We start from the raw sequence: 23,956 nt of genomic DNA, 5'->3' as shown, positions 1-23,956 counted from the left end.
GAAAGTGTGCAGCTGAAGGAATAACATGCGAGTAGTGATGAGGTGTAAATGTGTGTTTGGATGGGCAGTGGACAGTGTTACCAGAATAAGACTTCAGCGGGACATGACAGGGTATCAGAGGAGGAAGCAGAAAATAACAGAGGAAGAGTGACAGAAAGTGGAATGATTCACGCTGGAGCTTGTAGCAGAGGATGTGTCGCTGCTGTGAAGCTAAATGTGACTCATTACACTGCATAGCAGGTGGTGTTGAATCAGAGCTCTCTGCCTCCTCCTCATCCTCCTCCCTCCGGTCCTGTTGTCACATTGCTTTTTTGACATTCACATACGTACTGCAGTTCAAACACAAAAGGTGCTGGCAGCCCGACAGGCCCGGTTACCGAAGGGCACAATGAGCATTAGCGAGTGTTTTTGTGTGTCGTCACGCACATACCGGCTGTATTTGTGCATGTGACAACACATTCCTCATCCTGCACTGACCCTTTACATTCCTGTCTCCAGTGGCCCTGAAAACAGGTCTCCACCACCTCATGTCCCCTGTCCTCCTTACGATGCTCATCTGCTGTCCTTTTCCTCTTCACCTCAACCTCATTTTACAGTTTAATATATATAGAAATATATCCGTCTATAAGTCAGCATGGATTAATGGACAATAAGGATATTTCTTTTTTTTAATTTTCTTATAAAATGTCCGGTGGAATCGGTGTTGTCATAAGTTTATTAACTGGTGGGAAACTTCCCTCACCGTGACATCCCTATTATGAAGGAGCATATGGGCAATATGGGGTATAACATGAATTTATAGGTGGTAATACACTGAAACTTTTCCCACCAGCCTTCTCTTGACCAACATCTGTGACAGCAGCTGCTTTCTCTCCTTGGCACATCTTTGTGATGCAAGACATTAAATGATATGTTCAGAATTTATTATTCTGTGGGAGCCATGACATAACTGTGGCAGTACATCACAGATGGCTCTATACAGTCTATATAGTGTACGAACCTGGCACTGAAAGCACCAGACTGCTCCGAGCCTTAATCTCATTTACTTCTGCATGTGTATACATGTAAACTCACTACCCAGTCTCAGTCCCAACACGAGACGCAACCTACCATATAAGCACACATTAAAGTTACTACAAGGAGTTTTTAACTGATTATTAAACAGTCTCATACTGATACTGATGCATCTATATGACCTACATAAGCAAACAAGACCATCAGCGAGAAGACCGGCTATTTCTATATAGTTATTCTTAATGTCTGTCCCCGGTTTCCACGCAAAATCAGACGAAACGATTTACGGCACAAAGACTGGAAGAACCTCCGTTTACATTTTCACAGGCAAAGTTTCAGTGAGTTGTATGTTAGCCAGCTAAAAGGAAGCAGAAGGAGATTTTTGACGTTATCTTTTGTGGTTATGGCTGATACTGTGAGCATGGCGATAAGGTAAACAGCTGTGTTTAAAAAAGAGAAATGGTATCAAAAATAATTTGCGTATTTTTTTGCGTCATTAGCTTCCAAAACAAACAAGTTCCAGCCAGATCAAGATCTTTGTGACAAGAGGCGGTGGTGCTGATGGAAAACACTACCGCTTTTGCCCACAGGGGCCGCCAAGAATAACACAAAATGAAAGTAGTTGATATAACGAAGGATTAGAGTGTGTGTGTGTGTGTGTGTGTGTGTGTGTGTGTGTGTGTGTGAGGGAGGGAACAGAACTGTACCTCGAGTGTGTTCAGGGAAAGGTCACAAGATGTGAGACTGCGAATAACGGATCAGACATGTGAGATGTGTGTGTAACGCTGAGCATTAACAGAGTGCTGTGTGACTTCAACAGCTTTGACAACTCTGCCAGACAGTCTCTGCCTGAAGCCCTGCAGGCCTCTCTTCTTCTCACTGTGCTCCCACTGTGTGTGAGAGCACCACAAATACCCTTCTCCTCTTCTGCTCACAGCAAGACTCATAGAGCTCATAATTATAAACAGAGTACAGGTAAGAGCCCCGGGCCTTCTCGCTGCACAACCCTTTGAAAAAAAAAAAGGTAAACGAATTTCATCTTTTGCTCCACTGTGGGCTGCTTTCTGATTAAATTTACAGAACCTCCTCTCTGTCACAGTCTGTATAATGCATGCACTGTAGAGACACGTGCATTCTGTTTTTGCCTGGCAGCGGCAGCAGCGGCCTGATGCATTTCAAAAGCATGCCGCAGATGCACCAAAGTCAGGGAACCAAAGTAGGTCAGTGTGTTGAGCTGAGCAGTGAGGAGTCTGACAGCACATTAAGCTGAGCCCTCTTCTTCTTCTTCTTCTCTGTAGTACACGCAGTACACACACACACAAACAAACATACAATAAGGCCATTTGCACTGTTAGGAGCTGCAGGCCTTCAAAGTCAAAGCAGTTATCTTAGATCACTAAATCATAATCACAATTATTTTGGTCAATACTGAGCTCACGATTACTTAACACGATATTCACTGACATTTAAGAAAAAAAATTTTGTACATTTTACTGTTAAATGCATCAATCTGGTGCACTTTGAGAGCAAAATTAAGAGGCTCGATCGATGAAGAGCTTTGTGCTCTTATGAAAATTTTTTTTCACTAGTACAGTAGTTCTCGTATCAAAGACCCATAAATAGACCCCTAAACATTGTGTTACCATTTGATAACATTTCACTTCAGGGACTTCCATCTGATTCCATTCTATAGTTGTCTACATGAGGAGATAACCGTGGAGGAAGTGAAACCTATGATCACAGTAGTCTCTTTTATGACTCTTAAGGCTGGCCCACACTAAAAGATTTTTCAAATCTTAACAGATTTTGACCCCACACATAACGACATGTTGTGTTCAATTTAACAGTTTTGTTCCTGTAGTGTGTGGAGAGCAAATATACGGCCAAAACAGCACACCACACACTTAAAGATTCATTCATGAACAACAAGAGTCCTGACTAAAAAAAAAATGTATATATCACAAAGTCTCTCGCAATCAAATGTGACTTTGGTGTAAACAAAGATGGCAATGAAGAATTAGTGATGTTAGTTTTTGCACTACTACTGTACTGAAAATTCACGAAGGATATATGGATGAAGTCATGGTGACATGCTGAATAAACACTTGCGTTGTTGTTGCCACAAATCAACAAGTTGGTCCTCCACTTCTGAGCTCCATCTTACGACTACTTTATGCTTCACGTTTTGCATTAGCCGCGGCCACCATGACGGCGGTTGTTGTCCTTCCGCTTCAGTCAGCTTGGTTCTTAATTAGCTATCGTTCTTCCCCACGTGACTGCGTCATCGGCTGTCCTCGGGGTTCCTCACACACAACAGGATATCCCATCGTAAATATTGAACACGTTTAATATTTGAGATCGGTGCGGCCGGGATGGACTTCCGAGCCGATCGTGGGATGTAAAAAACTCTTAACATACCTCACACCTCAGGAATAACTGGAAAGATAATCTTTAGAACCATCAAAAATCAGGGCTTTGCTGACAATCGTTGAGAGAAGGGAAACGGGCCCAAAATCGGCTTGATTCTCGTGTAGTGTTCATCCGGCATTACTCACATTGTGTCCCCGGACCCCTGGATGAGAACCACTGCTCTAGTAAACAATTCACACAGACGAAAAAGCGGCAAGGTCTGGACGAGGGGTGCTGTAAAGCTCGCGGCCAGACCCACAAGTCACTTCCACCCCGGGCCTTTCCAAGTTGACCTAGAGGCTGTCAGAGGAAATTCACTCGCCACTGACAGCCAGCCAGCGGCAGGGAGAGGTCCCACGAAGGGATCCTCCCACACTAAGTGGGGCAAAAGTTCACAGCTGTAAAGGAAAGGGGTGCGCTGGATTTATAACACAAAACAAAACGAGAGCATCTTTGTTAAACGGGATGCGGCACAATAATCTTCATTATCTTGTTTTTATAATCGTTGGAAGTCAAAATTGTGAAAATAAAATTTGATTAATTGCCCAGCCCTACAAGTTTGCACTATATTGTAGTGGGCTGCATTCTCATATGAAGGGGAGACCCTGTACTGGGATAAACCTGGAAACAAGTTAGGACACAACCCCTTTACCATCTTGTATTTACAACATTTCTAAGCAGGATTAGCATTTAAGATATGAAATGTGGGTTTAATCATACAATCCATCTTTCCCCCGTCACTGCTGTTTTACAGGAACTAAAAGAAGAGCCATACTTGGCTACAACTTTTGCAGAGCCTGTTAATCATAGTTAGTGGTGTTTCAGTAATGCTACAGCTTTGAGGTTCTAGATTTCCCCGGGCTCTAGTCAAGCCTCCCCCCTGGGGAACACTTATTGATCTGGAGCTAAGAGTTGATCACACGGTGACACACTCTCTAATAACCTTCACATGCACACAGGGACGCGGCATGTGGCTGCATGTCACAGCAGTTCGATATATACTGCTTTCACTCAGCAGGTTGGCTGTTCACACAGAGGTTGGTGGCGCTGCCTGCGGAGGGATACAATGGTGTGTGTGCGTGTCGACCAACAGCCCCTTCACACCATCACTTAACATGCCGCTGATGTTCAGATGCTTGTGGACAGACGCAGCTCCATGGTGGAACAGTAGGAGTAGAAAAGAGTTTTCATGAGTATAACTGTAAGAAGGCAGAGGGAAAAATAAAAAGACTGCAACTACATATGCAAACACTTAGATCTGCACATTATAACCATGTGCTCCATTTGCTCAAATTTCGAACACCAGTTTTTGCCCAAGGCTCTCCAACTGTCATCATTTTAACTCTCGCACACAGAACAGGTTTATAATTCTGAGGGGGTTTGCCAACACAGCTTACAGCACACTCTGGTGTCCCCGTTGCTTAGCGAGTGAGGCTCTATCAACACGGAAAACACACACAACAGGAAGTGAGGAGATATCTCTACATTACAAATTCACTCATCCTTCCAGACAAGAAGACTGCGTATGTCTGACTTATCGCAGCAGCGTGATGCAAAAGAAGAAAACCATCTAATGGCGCCATTATATCATTTCACAGTAAAAGCATATTTTAGAAAATCAATAATGAACCCAGTGACACCACACAGACAGGCTGACACTGAAACAGCTGTGCTCCACCCTCCAACATACTGAGCCATCCGTTCATGAATATTCAGTTCCTGTCTGTGACTGGAAATCATTCTGATGCATAGCTAATGCTCTTGGTATCTAAAATGCCAATATAATCCACAAATATGAACTAAAATTAACGCTGTGGGCCAACTTTTTTCTTTTCCCCTTTGCTGATCATCATCTCAGCCAGCAGCAGCACACATATGCGACCAAAAATCTGTCAAGTGCGACTAAACATTTTCATTAGTCGCACTGGTGCGCCTGACAATTAACAGGTCTGTCTCTGTGTGCGTGCATGTGTCAAACTCAGCCTTGTACTCTTCCTCAAGCAAAATCACAACCATTAAACATACAGGTAATTCAAAATGAAGAGAACTAGTGATTGTCTTTTCAAGAAAAATGCAGCGGTGCCCGTCACTCCTGTCCCCGGACTTGAATGGCCCACCCCGGACCAACATCATTGACGGAGGTAACCGCTCCACCACCTGTCTCCCCGGTCCATGGTAAGATGCCTAATCCTGTTCACTAAAAGCTGTCTTTTTTTCCTCACTTGGCTGACTTCCTTTATAAATGAAATGTAATGTCTTTTATCGAGTTGCCTTTTCTTCAACAACAATGTTGGTTTTGCATGGAGGGGCTTTTCTGATGTAGCGAAAACAACTGCTACATTATGCGATATTAAATGTTTGTGAACGCTGCCACATTCTGGTAATAATGACGGCGTTATTTCTGTTCTCAAGGCAAACACTCAGAATTTGCACGGACAATTAAATAACGTCACCAGGTCTGTCATCTGATTCTTATTCTGATCAGCTGACAAAGACATACAGAAGTCATGATGCATGTTAAGTAGACACAAGAGTGCGCACACACACACACACCTAAACCTAGTTTAGTTAGATCACTACACCCTGTTTGTGAAATTCCACTAGTTCTAAATGTGTGTCGTAGCAGCAGCTTGCACCGTGGGGTGTGATTAGGCTTTTTTTAGATACACTTGCCGCTCTCTCTCTCTCTTTCTCTCTCACCGTCTTTCTTCCCTTCTCCCTCGATCCCTGCAGCTCTCTGGGTTGATAATTAGAGCTCAGGCTGTACAGGCAGGCTGTTCAGGCCCCGCTTCTGTCTTTTCTCCTGGCACATCCCCCAGTGACACAGACACACTTGGTATGTACAAGTCTCACAGACCTAGATAACGCCTACCTTAGATCGCTCAGCCTACAGCTATAGAAGCATCAATCAAATTGAATTATACTAACAAAAAAATACTCCTACCCAGAGCCAATACAAGGCCCCGGCTGGTCTTGATAACAGTATCTGGTTATTCATCAAATGAACCGAGGAGAGGCTACGGTGCCAGGCTTGTGAGTAGCGGCATGTGGCAGCGCCCCAGAGCAGCAGGCCGTCACGTGTGGGCCGAGCACCAGCCTACAGTTTGTGAGTACGTCCGTGTCTGTGTGTGTAGGCTGGCTTCAGCCTGATTTGTGGCCGAAATGGGCAGGCAGCCCAGCCCAAGTTCAACTCTACTGCTGAAGACCGGGCGACCCGAGCGTGGTGACAGATGAGTGGGGGAAAGAGGGAAAGGAGAGAGGGGAGAGAGGAAGCGGAGGAAGTGCGGAGCTGATGTCTGTGGTCATTCCCTGCACGGACTATTAACAAGGAAAGGGCATGCTGACAATACAGGGCAACAGAGCAGTCAGTAATGTTTGGAGGAAACTGATACGATCTCTATGTCTTCCTCTATGAGTCTCTGAGGACTGGCACGAGTCAAACTCACAGCAGTAAAGCCGAGCAAACACCAATTCAGGCTAAAAGTGGCGCAGATATACAGACAAAACCATCACGATGTTATGGACAAAAGACTCTCTAAGTGTGTGTGAATGTGTGTAAACAAGAGATTAATGTGAGCAGAGCACCAGACTACTGCCCAGTGGGCCAGACGGAAAAACCTGCATAGCATACTGATCCATCAATGTAGTCTAATTCTGCTCCAACAGATGAGTGATGACATGATTTATCCAATTAGAACGGAGGTGCCAGAACCAGCAGATTCAAAACACAGCTGTCATCGGCATCAGGAAAATCCCTGTATATTTGGTATGTAACATTCAGTGCTGCCACTAACAATTATTTTTCATTATCGATTAATCTGCAGATCATTTTTTAGATTAATTAATTAATTGTTTGTTCTATAAAATGTCAGAAAATAGTGAAAAATGTCCATCCCAGTTTCTCAAAGTCGAACGTGATGTCTTTAAATGTCTTGTTTTGTCCAAAACCCAAAGATATTCAGTTAATTAATATGATATAAAACTGAGAAAACCAAGAAAAATCTTTATATTTGAGAGGTTGAAAACAACATTTTCTGCCATTTTTGCATGAAAAATTAATTTAACAATTAATCTATTATCAAAATAGTAGTCGATTAGTTTTCTGTCGATAATTGTTGCAGCTCTAATGATATTTCTTACTTTTTGCTTGCGTCTTTCAGCCTCATTGTCTCACTCTGTTATGACTTGCCCCCTTCTTTGTAAAAGAAAGTCATACACCTTATTGAGTTGATGAGATGTTGGATGCTCTGAATGTGACCGCATCCAACATCACAATCAAGTGACTATAATGTGAAACATCTCCCTCGTAGTGCTGCTGAACCCACTGAGAAATAACACCCCCACTATGTAGCAGTATGCAGCTTTTAGGTCGCTGTAGGGTCAGGCAATATGACAATTTCCTGTATACCGTAAGATGACAGGTTTGTCAAACAGAGCTTTTGATGTGCTTTCTACCGAGGTAGCTGTCCTCTTAATACTTCACATTACAATGTGATGAAGCACATCTGACTTGTAGGTATTTCAAAAATACTTTCCATCTGGTTATTTATCCTTCAAATGTTTTTCAAGTTAATATCCAAATAATTTACTAGCCTACGTCTTTAAGAACCATTTTTCCACAGGCAGGACAAATACGGTCAGCTTCCTCATCTCTCAGGTTGAAATGCGTGCTCTGCATGTAAGTTTGTTTTGATCTGACGGTTGAGATTTTCAAACGATTAGTCGTGAAGATGCATCCTTCAGTTCAGAGCATGGACTCTATTTCAACAACGGGTAGTTAAGTATGATGTACATTATCATGTTAATCATATTATCTCAAGTTGTGGTCACAGCAGATTAGTATACAGAGGTGTCCTCCTGCCTATCTCAATCTGACGCAGCATGTCTGGACTGCATTTTTCGCCCCAACAACCTTGAGTGAAAAACAACAACACAAAACTACAAACAGAGAAGGGAAACCACAGAGAATAAGTGACGTTAGCATGCTGGTAATGCCGGGGCAACACTTCCTGTAGCTGCTTTTTACAGTAAAAGCCGTGTGGCTTTTATTGTGGTGGTCGAACCTTGAGTGATAGTGACTGGAAGTGGTTCAGTGTAGGTTTTAACTAAAGTTGGAGGTCGAGATGAAATGAAAAATGCTTTTTCAACCCTTTTAGATCACATCCCCGGTCGTGCTGTGCACCTATTTAACAATATGTACAAAACAAATACAACAAATCAATGTCTTTGTATTGTTATATCAAAATCCAATAATCTTTTCTTCCTGTAAAACAAAATACGACGTGTGCTTACGTAAGCTAGTACCAACCAATAATATCAAGACATCCATCCATCAATCTGCAACTTTTAGCGACAAGGGAGGTTGTGTGTGCTGTAACACTGTATTGCGCTACAGCCCAACATCTTTTTAGCGGTCCAATCAAATGTGAAGGATTTGATTTAAATCCCTTTTGTAACTGTACACCGCTCAATAATTCCTTTTGACTGAGGAATGCTCACAGTACAGAATCTAAAGACGCTCTAACATCACTGGGACTTTAAGCAGTTTTTTGTTCTTGGGCTTATGAGTGTTTGTGAGTCACACTTTAAACAAACATCCTTCTCTCCGTCTCGGCCTGCCACTCAACATACTGTGCGGTTCTTTCACCTCCACACTGATGGTACCACAAAAGACAGGCAGGCAGCATTTCTGAGGACGGAGTTCCGGCTGGGCCCTCAAGGGCTTTTGAGTGAGACACAGGCTTAAGAGGCATGACAAGCTGCAACCTGACAAACCATGCAATTATGCAAGAGCAAGAGCAAACACAAACACCTACAGTCCTGGGACAACAATACCCTCTTTCTACAAAGAACAAACTGTACATCCACGCACAGGAAACTGACTATAAGCCTGCTCCCATCAGCCAAAATGTCAAACAGTCTTAATGTTTCTCCAACAAACGCTCTTCATTTGATCCCAGTTGCACACATGCTGTAGCCATCTTACGGGAGGGTTGCTTGCTCCTCTTAAAAGGTCATCCTTGCAGCCAAACTTGGACTGAGATACAATATTTTAAGAGTTTGTTTTATGAGGTAGAATGGGATTAGGAAAAAAAAGTCAGGGAGCAGCTCGACTGAGAAAAAAAACAGAGGGAGTGCTTCTCATCCTGCTGTTTTTAAGTACAATCCATCAAGTCATCCATTCCTGAGATAAAACAGTAAAATCTACCATCTCTATCAAGATGAGCTCATCCTCCTCCAACAAGTTATTCTGTCCTCTTTTATGGCCTACTCTGCTCAGACACTTGACCCAAAAGAGCAGTGCACCAGCTAATACCGAAACTTAAAGACTCTGAGGTGTCTTTAAAGGTAAACACGCTGTAAGAAAGCTATTGTTAGTCTTATGAAGTGTATGAAGTCTTCAGTAAGACCTGTGTTGCGGATATTGTTGAGTTAAACTTTTGAGTATTTGGTTGAAGGATTAGTTTTGATCCAGAACTCAAGTTACTTTGAACCTGCTTAACTGAGCAAGACTGAGATAACAGGCCTCTCCTACAGCTTAACACACACACACACACACTCTCTCTCAGTGCTACACGCATGACTTCCCCTAACACGGCATTGCCCCGTCTCTAGGGCCTGATAAAACGACCAATTACAACTTAAAACACAAAAGGGAGCGCTGCCGAGAGGGAAGAGCAGGGGAAGGGTTGAGCAAAACCGTGTTTCCACGGCAGGAACTTTCCCCCGGAACTAGGAACATTTTGAGGAACTCATTGCCTTTTGACTGCAGGGACCAGGGTCTAAATGAAATTCCGGGGACATTTTATGGGACCTTTTTACTCCCAAAACGGGATGGAGTTTGCAGAGACGCACGTCGCTGATTGGTGAAACACACACACACAGCGCCGCTGTTTCAACTCGTGCACCGCTTCATTCATAAACAAGGAAGTACTCTAGTATCAATTTCGGAACATGTTTTATATATATATATATACACTGTATCTAAAAAAATTTAAAACATAGCATTTGAATTTGGAGGTCAAATACCCTGGCAACAATCAAAGTTTCGAAGCATCAAAGCATTCGGGTCAGCCCTAGCTGAAATAACTTTCTAGTTCCTTTAAAAGTAGTTCCATGGACTAAAGTCCCGGGAACTTTTTGTGGAAACTCGGCTTAAGGGGGGAAGAATAAGTGTGTCAACTTCCAACACTTGTGAGAACCAAAACTACATTCAAACTGTCACCTAAAGCTGGTCAAAGAGGGACATGAACTAACACACAGTTGTTTGCTCTGAGAGTTCACTGGGTCAAAGGTCACATGGAGGAATAAAACATGACACCCACCCACACACACACTGGGAAAACACGAGAGACTGGACCCATCTAACGTCATGGCAGAGAGACAAATGGAGCAAAAGGAGTAAAAACAACATGTGATGAACACAGAGACCGATTTTGCCTAATCTAGCCATGGCTGCCTCTTTTACTAATATGGTGAGTACTTTCTATTCCCATCTGATAGCAGCTATGAGAGATTGATTCTTTCATCTTTCTCACGAGGCAGAACAATGTTAGACTGTGTGCTTCTCCCAGTTAGGGTGTGTGTGTGTTTGAGAGATAGATAGAGGGAAACCGAGCCTCATCGAATGGAAGAGGAGCAACAGCTGAGAGCGGAGAAACAGCTGTATCTCTTCAGCTAACCCTCCCCCTCTCTCTCCCTGAATGAGCCCCTCACACCCTTTCACTGACCCTCCTCTCCCACAGAGCAGCATGGCCGGGGGCTACACAGCGAGAGCACACACACACAGACACACGATATGTGGCCGAGTTACACTACTGGTTCGGGCCTCTGTTCTCCTCTCAGAGGACAAGTACAGACAGGATGCATGTGCTGCTAAACATCCATCTATTCACTATAAATAGGAAAGACATTGTTTCCAGCGGCAATGTCGCCCTCGCTCTCCTCTTCCCAAATCCTCCCAGCAGATTCTAACTATGAGACAAAAGGAAATCAAATAGACGCTCAGGTTATATTTTCACATACAGAGCACAATCAAATGTAGGCCTGTCCATCAAGTCTTTCTACTTCGTAACTTTGTCAGTCGCCAGTCTCTTAAGGTCCTTATACACCAAGCCGTCGGTCGGCCGTCGGACAGTTTGGGGTCGTCGGTGAGCGTCTGTCAGCCTAGTTTTTGGCTCTAGTCTGTGTGAAAATGGTCGGCAAATTACGCTTTATTTCATATACGTATCGTAACAACGGCTTGTATATCCACAGTCCTCGGTCTTCCCGTTTCCCTTTTTGAATGACGAATACAGACTACCGCCACCTGCTGGTGTGGAGAGTTATTTCATCTCACGCAGGTGCAGAACGTACTTACTAACTGGCTGTTGGCTGTAGTCTTTGCGGTGTGTTGGAGTGCAACTTTTTGGTCAAGACAGAGGCGACGTGAGGCGACTCAACAGTCGGCCTTTGTCGACCTTAGTTCTTTGATGTTGGCTTGGTGTGTCCGGATCTTAACACGCACTGAGCTTGGTTAATGCAGTAATAAAAGCCACATCTGTAAATGACTTTCCTTCCTTTGGACATGTTGAATTTGCAAAATCTAAAAAGAAATGCTTGAAATTCAACATATTCAGAAATATTGCAAACATCCTTTCACCAACATTAAAATAAACTAGAGCAGACAAAATCTCCACCTGTTATGTGTGGTGGGAGGAAACAAATTAATTCATCAAATTTGTATAAATGCCATATTATGTGGGAAGATGCAACTGAATAGATTTAACTCTTGGGAGCGTTGCATCATATTAGTAAAAAGGAAATACACACCGGTTTCTACTTTGTTTGTCAAATATTCTGAAATTTACTTTAAATTAGCTGCAACTATCACTTATTTTCATTATCGATTAATCTGCTGATTATTTTCTAGATTTATTGTTTGGTCTATAAAATGTCAGAAAACCCAGTTTCCCAAAGTCCACGGTGATGTCTTTCGAGGTCTTGTTTTGTCAGTCCAAAACCCAAAGATATTCAGTTTAATGTGATATAAAACAGAGAAAAACAAGAAAATCTCCATATTTGAGAAGCTGAAAACGGCATTTTCTGACATTTTTGCATGAAAAATTACGATTAAACGATTCTCAAAATAGCTGCAGATTATTTTTCTGTTAATCGACTAATCGTTGCAGCTCTACTTTAAAAATAAAGTACACTTGGATGTAGACACGCTTTTCTCTCTTTTATGAATTGTCTTATTTTCTGTTTTATTTGTTTTGTATATTTATGCTTCTGTAAAGCACTTTGAATTGCCTTTGTGTCTGAAATGTGCTATATAAATAAACCATACCTTACTCTCCTCCTGTTAGGATTACATCTGAATTGCATTAAGTACAGTCTGTGCTACTTCTGTAACTGCCTTGTCTGGAATAAGAGTTTCATTGTGTTTCATTGTAAGGTCAGATGACATTTACGTTTGGAACAAAAACGGTGTGAATGAAATGAATTAACACCAGGTTTGACAGTTGGTGATGTAAAGTGTGTAACTGTAGACATGTGAGTGCAAGTCTCCGTCTGCATGTCAAGACCCGACAGACCTGTGGGGTAACCTGACAGAGGAAGACAGGAAACAGGTTGTCTCAGTCACACAAATCTAAACGGAATCTTTGAGATGACACAGAGAAGCACATCTTCTCAAGACATGAATCATCCCCCCTTCATTCATCATAGAGGAAAGGAGCGATAAGAGCGTAACAGGTGCAGACGGATGAGGCTTCAAATTTATTATACACTTTGTTCTAAAAAGGCCAAAAAGCCCAGTGTACCTGAGACGGGCCTGTCTGATGATGGTGAGGGAGTGAGTGCAAAAGAAAATGTTTGGAGAGCAAATAGAAGAAATAGCAAAAGAGGAGAGAGAGAGGTGGAATCATGTTTGTCTGTATCTGATCTATTGTCTTTGGCAGAGTTCAGGACCAAGTTCACAAGTTTCCATGACATAGCCAAGGCTCCGCTCTCAGCTAGGCTACCAAGTCAAAACACTCAGGGTTTAGACAGATATATGAGGCTGTGTTGTGAGACCACAAAGCCTCTGATACAGACTGGTGGATCAGGACAATATGCAGGGGAAGTGGAAGGGTGCGGCATCTCTCTGTTTATGTTCAATAGGGCCTGTAGGGGGGGGGGGATTATGGCCTGGTCCTCAGTCTGTATCTGTACAACCAAAAACACCACAATAGTCCATTTTACTCAAAACACCTGAGAACACACATTGGTCCAGTATAGTAAGAGCAACTCACGCCTCCGGCAGATTTTACATGCTGCTGAATGTGAGTGGACTCACTCAGCTAGAGATCTGTTTCTAGAGATCTGAGGATGGAGGTTACAAGTCGTAGTGTGATGGATGATAGGGATGTCACCATACCAGAAATGTAGTTGTCAATACCAATACTAGTGAAATTCCACTATTCTCTATACCCAATTCAATACCACGGTAATAAACAAAAACAAATTATTATTAATGATTTTAATTCTCATGTTAAAGTTACTAAGAAGCAGCCTAATTTGTAAATCATAAAATCTCCTAAAAGCCTCCTCTCTTGCCGTATTCCTTTAAACAGAGCGTTGCTTCCTTACATCATGCTCCGCATTTGGACCTCAAATGAAACTTCCTCTGGTGAGAATATTCCAGATATGCAGAGCCACGTGACACAGGAGGAAAAAGACCAGCCCGAAAGTGTCAGGTGGAACGAGACCCTCATAGCTGACATTCTGGATGAGCCCTTCTATTACAGCCCTGTCCCTAAACTCACCTTTGACCCCTGACCTCTTGACCTCAAACACCTACAACCTGACACACCAACCCTTGCTAACGCACATCTACCAGGTTAGCTGAGCCGATGTTGACCTTATAATACACAGAATTTAAAAAGGACATAAATATACATGGATTCACATGCACACAGATGGAACTTAGACATGCAACACAAACATCCAGGTGGTGGACAAGCAGGAATTTGAGTTAAGTCAGTTAGTTGAGTCATTACCACTTTGTCTTGAACCAACATAAGAAATAAGAAAAAGCCATCTTTGATAGGATCTGTTCACGGTCAGAGGGAGTGTGCGGTACAATTCAGGAATAAAGTTTTACGACGGAAGCAAAGCCTAGCGAACATAACAAGGCGGAGGTCACATTAGGCAAAGAGCAATATTTCAACACTAGTAGTGCAATAAGAACACAAACACAGTCACATGAGCTTGACCAAAAAACAGGCAGGGACGCACTTTCCTACTACTACTTTCCTTAATCTTTTGGACTAGTCAGCACATTCAAACCTGATCATAAGAATGACCCTAAAGGCATGTAAGTGGAGAAGTTAAAGGATCTCAATTATATCAATTACCAGAATGGTAACATTGTGTTCTCATTAAATTGTAATGAGTCAACATTCTGGTTAGACTACCACCCTCTATCTCCAGAAATGTTGTGAAATTTAAACATCTATGCACCGCAAGTACCCAGTGTTTTATCAAAAACCTGTTTCCAGCTGCACGTTCAATAAGGACCGACATTAACTGGCTGACGACAAGGCCAGAAATGGATTTTTTATTACAGCAACAACTAAATTTATTCTGCATTTTGGTTGGCAGTCGCAGAAAAAGAGCAATTATGACAGATGACGTCAGAAGAGATCTGCCTCTTGATTCAAAAGATCAGCTATGATGACTCAGAACAACTTCATACAACAATAAACTGTTTCCAAGTAAGGCTTGGTATCAAACCTCAATACTACTGAGTATTTAAGGTCAGATTTTTCTTCTTTAAAAATAAAAAATAAAAAAATACACAGTAAATATTTGTGTAAGTTATGACAAAATCATACTGATGTATTGGAGAAGTTTGGTTCATTTAAAAGAAAGAGAAGTGCTTATACTAAGGTGGGATTTTGAAAGAAGTATTTTGTAATTGGTGCTGAAAGTCAGGTACTGTAGATATTGGCATCATATGAAACTAGAAAACCTAATGAATCCACTGGTACTACCCATGCCATAATAGCTTGTTAGCAAAGAACGCTAAATAACGCTCCAAATTTATGCAAAATTTTTGCATGGCCATTTTCAAAGGGGTCCCTTGACCTCTGACCTCAAGATATGTGAATGAAAATGGGTTCTATGGGTAACCACAAATCTCCTCTTTACAGACATGCCCACTATGATAATCACATGCTCACATGTTTGGAGCAAAAAACATGCAAACTTTTGCATGCAGTATAAATGTGTTATTTTTGTGTATTCTAAAAATGGTGTATTTCTGGTGTGATATTTATACTAAGACAGTTTTCCTAAACTTAGATTTTTTTAAAAAATTGCAATATATATCGCCTTGCTTACAGTATCGCAATTTATCAAAATATATTGAATCGTTACCCCTGTATCATGATACGTATTGTACCGCCAGATTCTTGCCAATACACAGCCCTGGTACTAACACCAGTGATCTCAAGAGACATATTTACAATTTTGGCAAGAATCAGGCGACCCGATACATATCATGATGCAGGGGTAACGATTCTATATATTGCAATATATATTGCTATACTGTAAGCAAGGCGATAGTGTCAATCGTAAAAGAACACACCAGAAATATACCATTTCAGAAGAGGCAAAATTAATGCATGCAAAAAAACTGCATGTTTTTGTCCCAAACTGCATGAGAGTAGCATAAACTGGTTAATTAAAAATCAATACAGTGTTTTGGAGAATCTATACAGCATCACACAACATATTATCATGATACTCATGTGTATCGATATTTTCTTACACCCTAATGTACGCTTTCAGTAAGTTATGACAATATCATACTGTATGTATTTGAGAAGTTTGGCTCATTTAAAAGAAAGAGATGCTTTATACTACTTCTTTGAAAGAAGTATTTTGTAATTGGTGCTGAAAGTCAGGTACTGTACTGGCAACAGTGATCTCAAAAGACACAAGACATATTTATTAAAGTCCCCAGAGGACGAGAAGAGGGACGGAGGAGGATGCAGGAAGTAGGGATCTGTGGGTTGGTGAATGTAGTATATGTCAAAGCATTGTGAAGAATACTGCCTAATAATTACACAGAATGAATCTCAGGCGGACAAGACAGGACTAAAATAGCATCAGATCCCACTCACAACATGAAAGCAACATGAAAGAGAAACCGAGAGTGAAGTAACGTTAAGGAGAAGCTAGGAACTAGAGCTGTGCAGCGGTCCACTCGCCGTGTAGCCCTTCATGTGTGAGCCACTCCCATCATCAGCGGTTAAATTCAGGCTAAAACGTTCTCCCGGCTATTGTGGCGTGCGTTTAGCAGGGTGTGTGTCCGTCTGTGTGAGAGCGATTCAGCAATAAGTCACAAGTGACCCTCTGTGTTCACTTTCTGCTTCAACACTGTCTGTGTCCGGCTGCTCTCTGTGGCCTTTACTTCTCCTAAACAAGAGCTGTGATTACAACACAGCAGGAACCACATGGCAGATACACTCAAAACAATAAGAAGAGGCAGTTTTGCACAACTTCCTCAAATGCGGCTGTGTACAACAAAAAGAGGCACATTGCTCAATAGAGAGGCGAAGCTTCCGGTGGACCACCATGGGAGCTTATTTCGGAATAAATATGAATGCCTCTAGTTCTTATATCATTTACATTACTATTTGTGAATTTAATGAAACAAGTGGGACAAACTAAGCTAACTAATTGCCAGCATTAGCCTACATTAACATTAACAACGCGTTAACGCAAAATTGTTTTAACGTCACTAATTTCTTTAATGCAATTTGCGATTTTTAGGTTGTAGAGGGCTCAGTTTTTAAGCTAGAGAGAAGATACTGGCATCATATGAAACTAGAAAACCTAAGGAATCCAAAAAGCCCTAAAATATATTTTTTTAAATTGACAAATATCATATGTGCGATTCATGCCGCAATTCAAACGGGATAAGGTCCCATGGTGGTCCACCAGAAGGGGATGGACATCGCCTCTCTATCTAGGCAGTGAAACGTAGAGCCTGCCTCTGAGGTTTCTGGAGTGAAAGCCAGGACGTCCATTATGCTTGTCTTTTATCTTCCTTCTCACACGTACGCACGCAGTCAGCTAGTCAGGTGCTCGCCAAGATCACGTCCACAACACCCACTTCACCCGACTGCCAGCACCATTAGAAACACCTCATATATATAAAACGTCTTTATCAAGCACCCAATTGTACACAATATCATTATCAGTGTTCCAAAACAACTTGTCAAGCGCAGAGACCTTTTATATTACTAACAGAGAAGTCGGATGGCTTTGTGGAGTCGACAGCAGGAAAATGAACACAAATAACTAGCTTTGGTACACTTGTAGCTGCAGAGCCAAAGCTTGGGGAGGCATCAGAGGAAGAGTGTGACGACATGTGACTTCGCAGTTCCATCTGTGCTGAATGGATGTGCCAGACGCACGCATAAAGTTACCCTGGCAACTGAGCAACAGCACTGGTTGGAGGTCACACAGAGAGAAAAAGCTTGATGCAGACCAAAACGCCTCTAGAATATGTATAGCACTCAGAAGGAGGCTACAAGAGGACTGCTTAGAAGCCAGATAGTAAGCTGCAGTCTATATGTTACTACACACAGACACACTTGTAATGCATCTAGGAACATTTCACATAAACTGTGTATAGTGAACATGATGCAACGCAGAGCAGAGAAACATAACCGGAGAAAGACCAGAGATTGAACTTGATGACGCAAAAGCCCTACAGTGTTTTATCCCGTTCTCTTGTAAACACTCGGCTCTGATTCTGAGAGGGGAGTTTCATTTCACACACACAGATGTAATCTCCAACTAATCACATTTGCAGGCCATGGACGGAGCAGCCATACCACAGCGCTGAACAGATGGGCCCACGTACACGAGGCATCTCCGGGATTAGCTCAGCCCAGGAGGTGGAGGTGGAAAGTAGAGTTACATGAGGGACGGTTTCTTAAAAGTGTCTTCAAATGACGTTGAGGGGAGTCTTAAGGCTGGCCCAAACTAAAAGATTTTTCAGATCTAAACAGATTTTGAAAATGTGAGAGACTCCACACATAACGACATGTTATGTTAAAATTGACAGTTTTGTTCCTATAGTGTGTGTGAAGAGCAACAATTTGGCCAAAACAGCCAAAACACACTAACAGAATTCATTCATGAACAACAAGAGTCCTGACTAAAAGAAATCTTGCAAAATCTCTCATGATCAAACTTTAGTGTAAACAGCTATGGCGGACGACAGGCAGGAAGAATTAGCATTGTTAGTTTTTGCACTACTTTGTACTGAAAATTCATGAAGGATGGATGGATGAAGTCATGTTAAATAAACACTTGTGTTGTTGCCACAAATCAACAAGTTGGTCCTCCATTTCTGAGGTCCATCTTACTACTACTTTATGCGTCATGTTTTGCATTAGCTCTGCCATGATGGCGGTTGTTGTCCTTCCGCTTCCTTCAGCTTGGTTCACAATTGGCTATCATTCTTTCCCACGTGACTGCATCATCGGCTGTCCTCTGGGTTCCCCACACACAACAGGATATTCGATTGTAAATATTGAACATGTTTAATATTTACGATTTGAGATCGGTGCAGCCAGGATGGATTCCCGAGCCAATTGGGGGATGTAAAAAACACTGAGGTATGTTTATAATTAAATAATGTAATAAACATACCTCACACCACAGAAATATCTGGCAAGATAATCTTAGGAACCATCAAAAAATCGTGGCTTTGCTGATGATTGTCGGAGGGGGTAATCGGGCCCCAAATTGGCTTGATTCTCGAGTAGTGCATACCCGGCATTACCCAAACTGTGTATAATCAGAAATGGAAAACTGCAATATCTATGATGGTATATCCTCGGAATAATTTTCTCCCTCTAGTTGCAACATGACCAAATGTTTGTTACTTTTGGCTCGCGTCCTTGCAAAGACAAAGCATTAAGCCATAGATATAATTATGCGTTATACTCAAAGAAGTGATGTAATTGAAAACGAGAACAGCACTCTAATCGCGGGTTGCTTCGGCATATCCTCCGGGCGCTCACACTGTTTCTGTTGGCAAGCAACAGATATGCAACGTGACGCTTTTTGTTTACAGTCAGGAAGAGAGACGGAGAACCGGATGAACCCTAAAACACACAATGATAATTCATGCAGCATTTGTAAACAGGCGTACAGATGGGACTTGCTTAAGACCGACAGTGCAAATCTCCACGCTGGACAGAATACTGAATCAACCATATTCTATTGGATTAAATCCTAAACCCTCGTACTAAGACTACTTGAGTAAACGTTTCAGATGTACCCTTTGCACCCACTACACTGTCGCTGTAGCTGAAACTTTCACTGGTGATCTATTATAATTTGCAGCTCTCTCCTGAACTTAGCCTGAAGAGTAAAAACCAAAAGTAATTCCAAACAGATTCCTTCTCTGACATATGGAGGAGAGAGGACCTCCTGCATTTGGAAATAATTAGATTTCATCTCTTCTTTTGGTCCAGTTTTATCTAACCACTCAATCAAACAATGCTTTCAGAAATAGCACGACTGCAACTGTCAACTTATCTAATGAATAGATTAGGGCTGTCAAAGTTAACGCTAAAATAATTAACGCAAATTTGTTTTAACGCCACTAATTTCTTTAAAGCATTAACTCAGTTTTAAAGCTAGAATGAAGGAAGGAGGCTAAATAACGCTCCAAACTTGAGCTAAATTTTGGCGAGGAAAAACTGACATGGCCATTTTCAAAGGGGTCCCTTGACCTCAGACCTCAAAATATGTGAATTAAATGGGTACTATGGGTACTATGGGTACCCACGAGTCTCCCCTTTACAGACATGCCCACTTCACAATCACATGCAGTTTGGGGCAAGTCATAGTCAAGTCAGCACACTGACAGCTGTTGTTGCCTGTTGGGCTGCAGTTTGTGCATATTTTTTATGCTAAATGCAGTACCTGTGAGGGTTTCTGGACAATATGTGTCATTGTTTTGTGTTGTTAATTGATTTCTAATTATAAATATATTCATACATTTGCATAAAGCAGCATATTTTCCCACTCACATGCTAATAAGAGTATTAAATACTTGACAAATATCCCTTTAAGGTTTATTTTGAAGAGATAAAAAATGTGTGATTAATTGTGATTAACAATTCTAATTGATTGACAGCCCTAGAATAGATAGATTCTGCATCTATTTTACAGTTAAAGACGTCTGCTGAAGCCAAATGAGACTGTTTCAGTCTTTACTGCATAACACGACACCACAGCACTGTAAAAGGCATGTCAGTCATGAGTCTGGACCAGTGACCTCTGGGTCATATGTTAAGTGTTGAGAACAGCAGCTCCACACAGCCATACTAAATATCGATATGGAACATTCCTCAGAGTCCTTTAAAACGGGGAGCGAGCGAACGAGCGTCACACAGGACACTGACAAAGAGTGTGTTAGATAGGAGCCGGAGGTCTGAGCAGAGGGAGGCTTTGTTTAAGAAAAAAGGCGGCCTAATACAGAAAAAGCTAATACTGTTTGACAGCTAATAGAGCTAGCCCACTCAAGTGTGTGTGCTCCCAGGATATATATCTGTGGATATTCTCACAAACTAAGGGAACAATGACACACAAAATTTGGTTAGACAGCTCTCAACGTTTTAGCAATGCAGATTGTGATAGAACATGTCAGACCACCATTGTCACAGATTAATTTGACATTAAACGGTCAACATGCCTTCATCTCAGCTGTGATACAACCAGTGGTGGAAGAAGTATTAAGACCTTTTACTGCAGTAATAGCAGCAATAGTACAGTGTAAAAATACTTTGTTACAAGTAAAAGTCCTGCATTCAAAGTCTTACTTAAGTACAAAAGTATTAGCATCAAAATATACTTAAAGTATCAAAAATAAATAGTGATGCATTAATGTGTTCATCACTTTAATGTTGCTGCTGGTAAATGTGGAGCTAAGTTTAAGTACGTTATATACTGCTGGGTAAACTGTGATAATACATCATAATGTATTAGATGATTTTTTTTCTGGATTTGCTTGATGCAAAATAACTAGTTACTAAAGCTGTTGAATAATTGTAGTACAAAAATATGCAAAATTGTATTTAAAAACTATAAATTAACATAAATTGTAAATACTCAAGTAATTTAAAAGGGTCGAAAAAGCATTTTAATGTTGTAGTTTGTCAATGTGGAGCCAATATTATATACTTTGTATACTGGGTAGATTCGTATAGCACTGTCATTGATGTAAGCATGTTATTTTATGTAAAAAAGTAACTATTAACTATAAGTGTCAAATAAATGTCCAGTAAAAAGTACAATATTACCCTCTGAGATGTAGTGGAGTAGAAGTAGAAAGTAGCATAAAATTGAAATACTCTAGTAAAGCACCTCATAAATTGTATTTAATATTGGGTCTGTGTTAAATCTCACACTATTGATCAGCAAATTAGATTACCTTAAAGGACAGTAGTCAGGCACATGTTGGCTGATTCTGGGTATTGTTGGTGAGATATCAGGGTTTTATTTGAGTAACACAAACAGCTGATCTTGGAGGGAACCTCTCTAGCTTATTATGCTCTCAAAAACACCCTCACGACTCCTCTTTTGTGCTTCTTCTATAACCGAGATATGCTCTGGCAGACAGAGACAAGATAGGCTGTGGCTGTACACACAGTATTGTTCGTGGTGGGTGAACCCACGCCACACCCAAAACACTCCCTGGAGGGTAAACCGTGCAGGGGGTTCACCGCAAACGAGCTAGTTACACCCGGAGATACAGCAGCTTCTCTGCCTTCTCTGCTGGAGGTTTATTTATATAGCTGTTGGTGCTAACAGTACAAACGGGACATAAAGTCCTCCAGTCCACCTAAAAACAGAAGCCAACTGTGTAAAGTAAACAAAGTAAATCACTAAATGCTAACTCACTTACTTCTCAAAACAAGGTGTCCACATGTTAGCATGCTGCTAGCTTGATTCGCTAGCTTGTTGAAGGGAGCGCATGATTTATTATTAGCATTATATCAAAGCTGCTTCTCGGTGTGCGGAGTGAGGAGGGGTGGTGGTGGTGGTGGGAGACTGTGTCTTCACGTGGGTGGAGAAGGAATAATGGTTAAAATAAAACCCTCTGCACACCAGCTGCAGATAATAATAAATAAAACATAATAATAAACATGGTTTCTCTGTTATCTCCACCTCTTGATGTATCTACTTTGATAATAACGGAGCATCCTGCGTATAAAAACAAACACATCCCAAAAACCGTTGGTGGGGCTTAACGGTAGCTAGCTAGCCTCAACGGTTAATGATGTCTTCAAAGATAACCAACCTTAACCTCTACAGTTCTGTAACTCACCGAAGTGAAACGTTGTCTTCTTCTTTCTTCTGTTGGTATTCCAGTGGGTACATCAGAGGCCAGCAGCAGAAGAGATAACAGGTTTTTTAGAGCTAACGTTTCAGGACACGACGATGCGCTTCCAACAGCAACAGCTGTGTTCTGTTTTGAATGAGAGCTGAGAAGAGACTCACTAGTGATGTGTCGGTCACGAACGAGCCGATTCAAAGAGCCGGCTCTTTTAAGTGATCGATAAGAGCCGGCTCCCGTTCGAGAGCCGTTTTTTTTCTTATTTTTTCTTTAATTAAAGGGACTGTTTTTAACTTTTTACAGGTGTAAATATACCGAGTCGGTTTGCGTGTGGCTACGCTGTTCAGACTCCCTGTGGACACGTACCATCAGACTCCAACACAAACTACACGGAAGCACCAAAACCACAAAGTTATATCTAGTGAAGCCCGTCTTGCAAAACAGTGTTGGCGGGGGTCATAGTACACGGGGGAGACCGTAGCTTTGGTCTCCAGGGCCGGAGTCTCTGCTGTACTCTGCTCCTCAGCTCGCTCCACCTCATGTCCATGCGCGCACACTACACACTGCAGGAGAGTTAGTAGCTCCGAGAATATCTAGTGAATGTACAGTGGACGTTTGTGCAGAAATAACTGCTGCAGCTCCTCCACACCAACAGAGGTTTTCCGTGTCTTGTGAAGTGACGGGGGTCCGCAGCGAGAAACATTATCGTTTCTGACCGGGTGCCGGTGTCTCCCTCCACCGTGGTCAGAGACGATAACGTTTCTCTTCCTGCTTCAGCCCCGGAGGCTGAAGCAGAAAAAGCCAACACTAGGATCAGCACTGATTCATGGAGAGACCTTCGTCTGGTCAGCTAACATTACTGCAAAGCAGGTGAAATATAGAGTGATATTGTGGTTTTAGCTGACGTGTGTCACCTCACTGTTTTGAGCGATGCTCGTTCATGTCTATTTAGAGCGAGCACAAGCTTGAGCCCGACGCTGACTTTCGTTGACTTCATGGCCACAGGTGTCGCTGTTAACAAGCATTTCTGATTTCTAGTCCCTTTAAGTGATATATGTGCAGCCATACTAATCATAGGGCAAAACAGCTAAAGCTAAATTTGTCTGAATTATAAAAAGGCAGAAGTTGTAAAACGAA

The 23,956-nt window shown here is 41.8% G+C and overlaps 1 protein-coding gene across 2 annotated transcripts in view; it reads right to left on the bottom strand.

The window, feature by feature from the left end:
• Positions 1–22,971, bottom strand: part of ralgps2 (Ral GEF with PH domain and SH3 binding motif 2) — a 100,595-nt gene extending 77,624 nt beyond the window's left edge. The window contains exon 1 of one of the 2 annotated variants that reach the window (XM_074635955.1): positions 22,811–22,971. The gene's annotated coding sequence lies outside the window, so the exon portion shown is untranslated. The remainder of the gene's footprint in view (positions 1–22,810) is intronic. The other variant, XM_074635956.1, reaches the window with a different exon arrangement.
• Between the last annotated feature and the right edge of the window lie 985 nt (positions 22,972–23,956).

The sequence above is a fragment of the Sebastes fasciatus genome, chromosome 5 (assembly GCF_043250625.1).
Source record: "Sebastes fasciatus isolate fSebFas1 chromosome 5, fSebFas1.pri, whole genome shotgun sequence".
Taxonomy (NCBI): domain Eukaryota; kingdom Metazoa; phylum Chordata; class Actinopteri; order Perciformes; family Sebastidae; genus Sebastes; species Sebastes fasciatus.
Note: the sequence above shows the minus strand (reverse complement) of the source record. Positions and strands in the feature narration are given on the sequence as shown.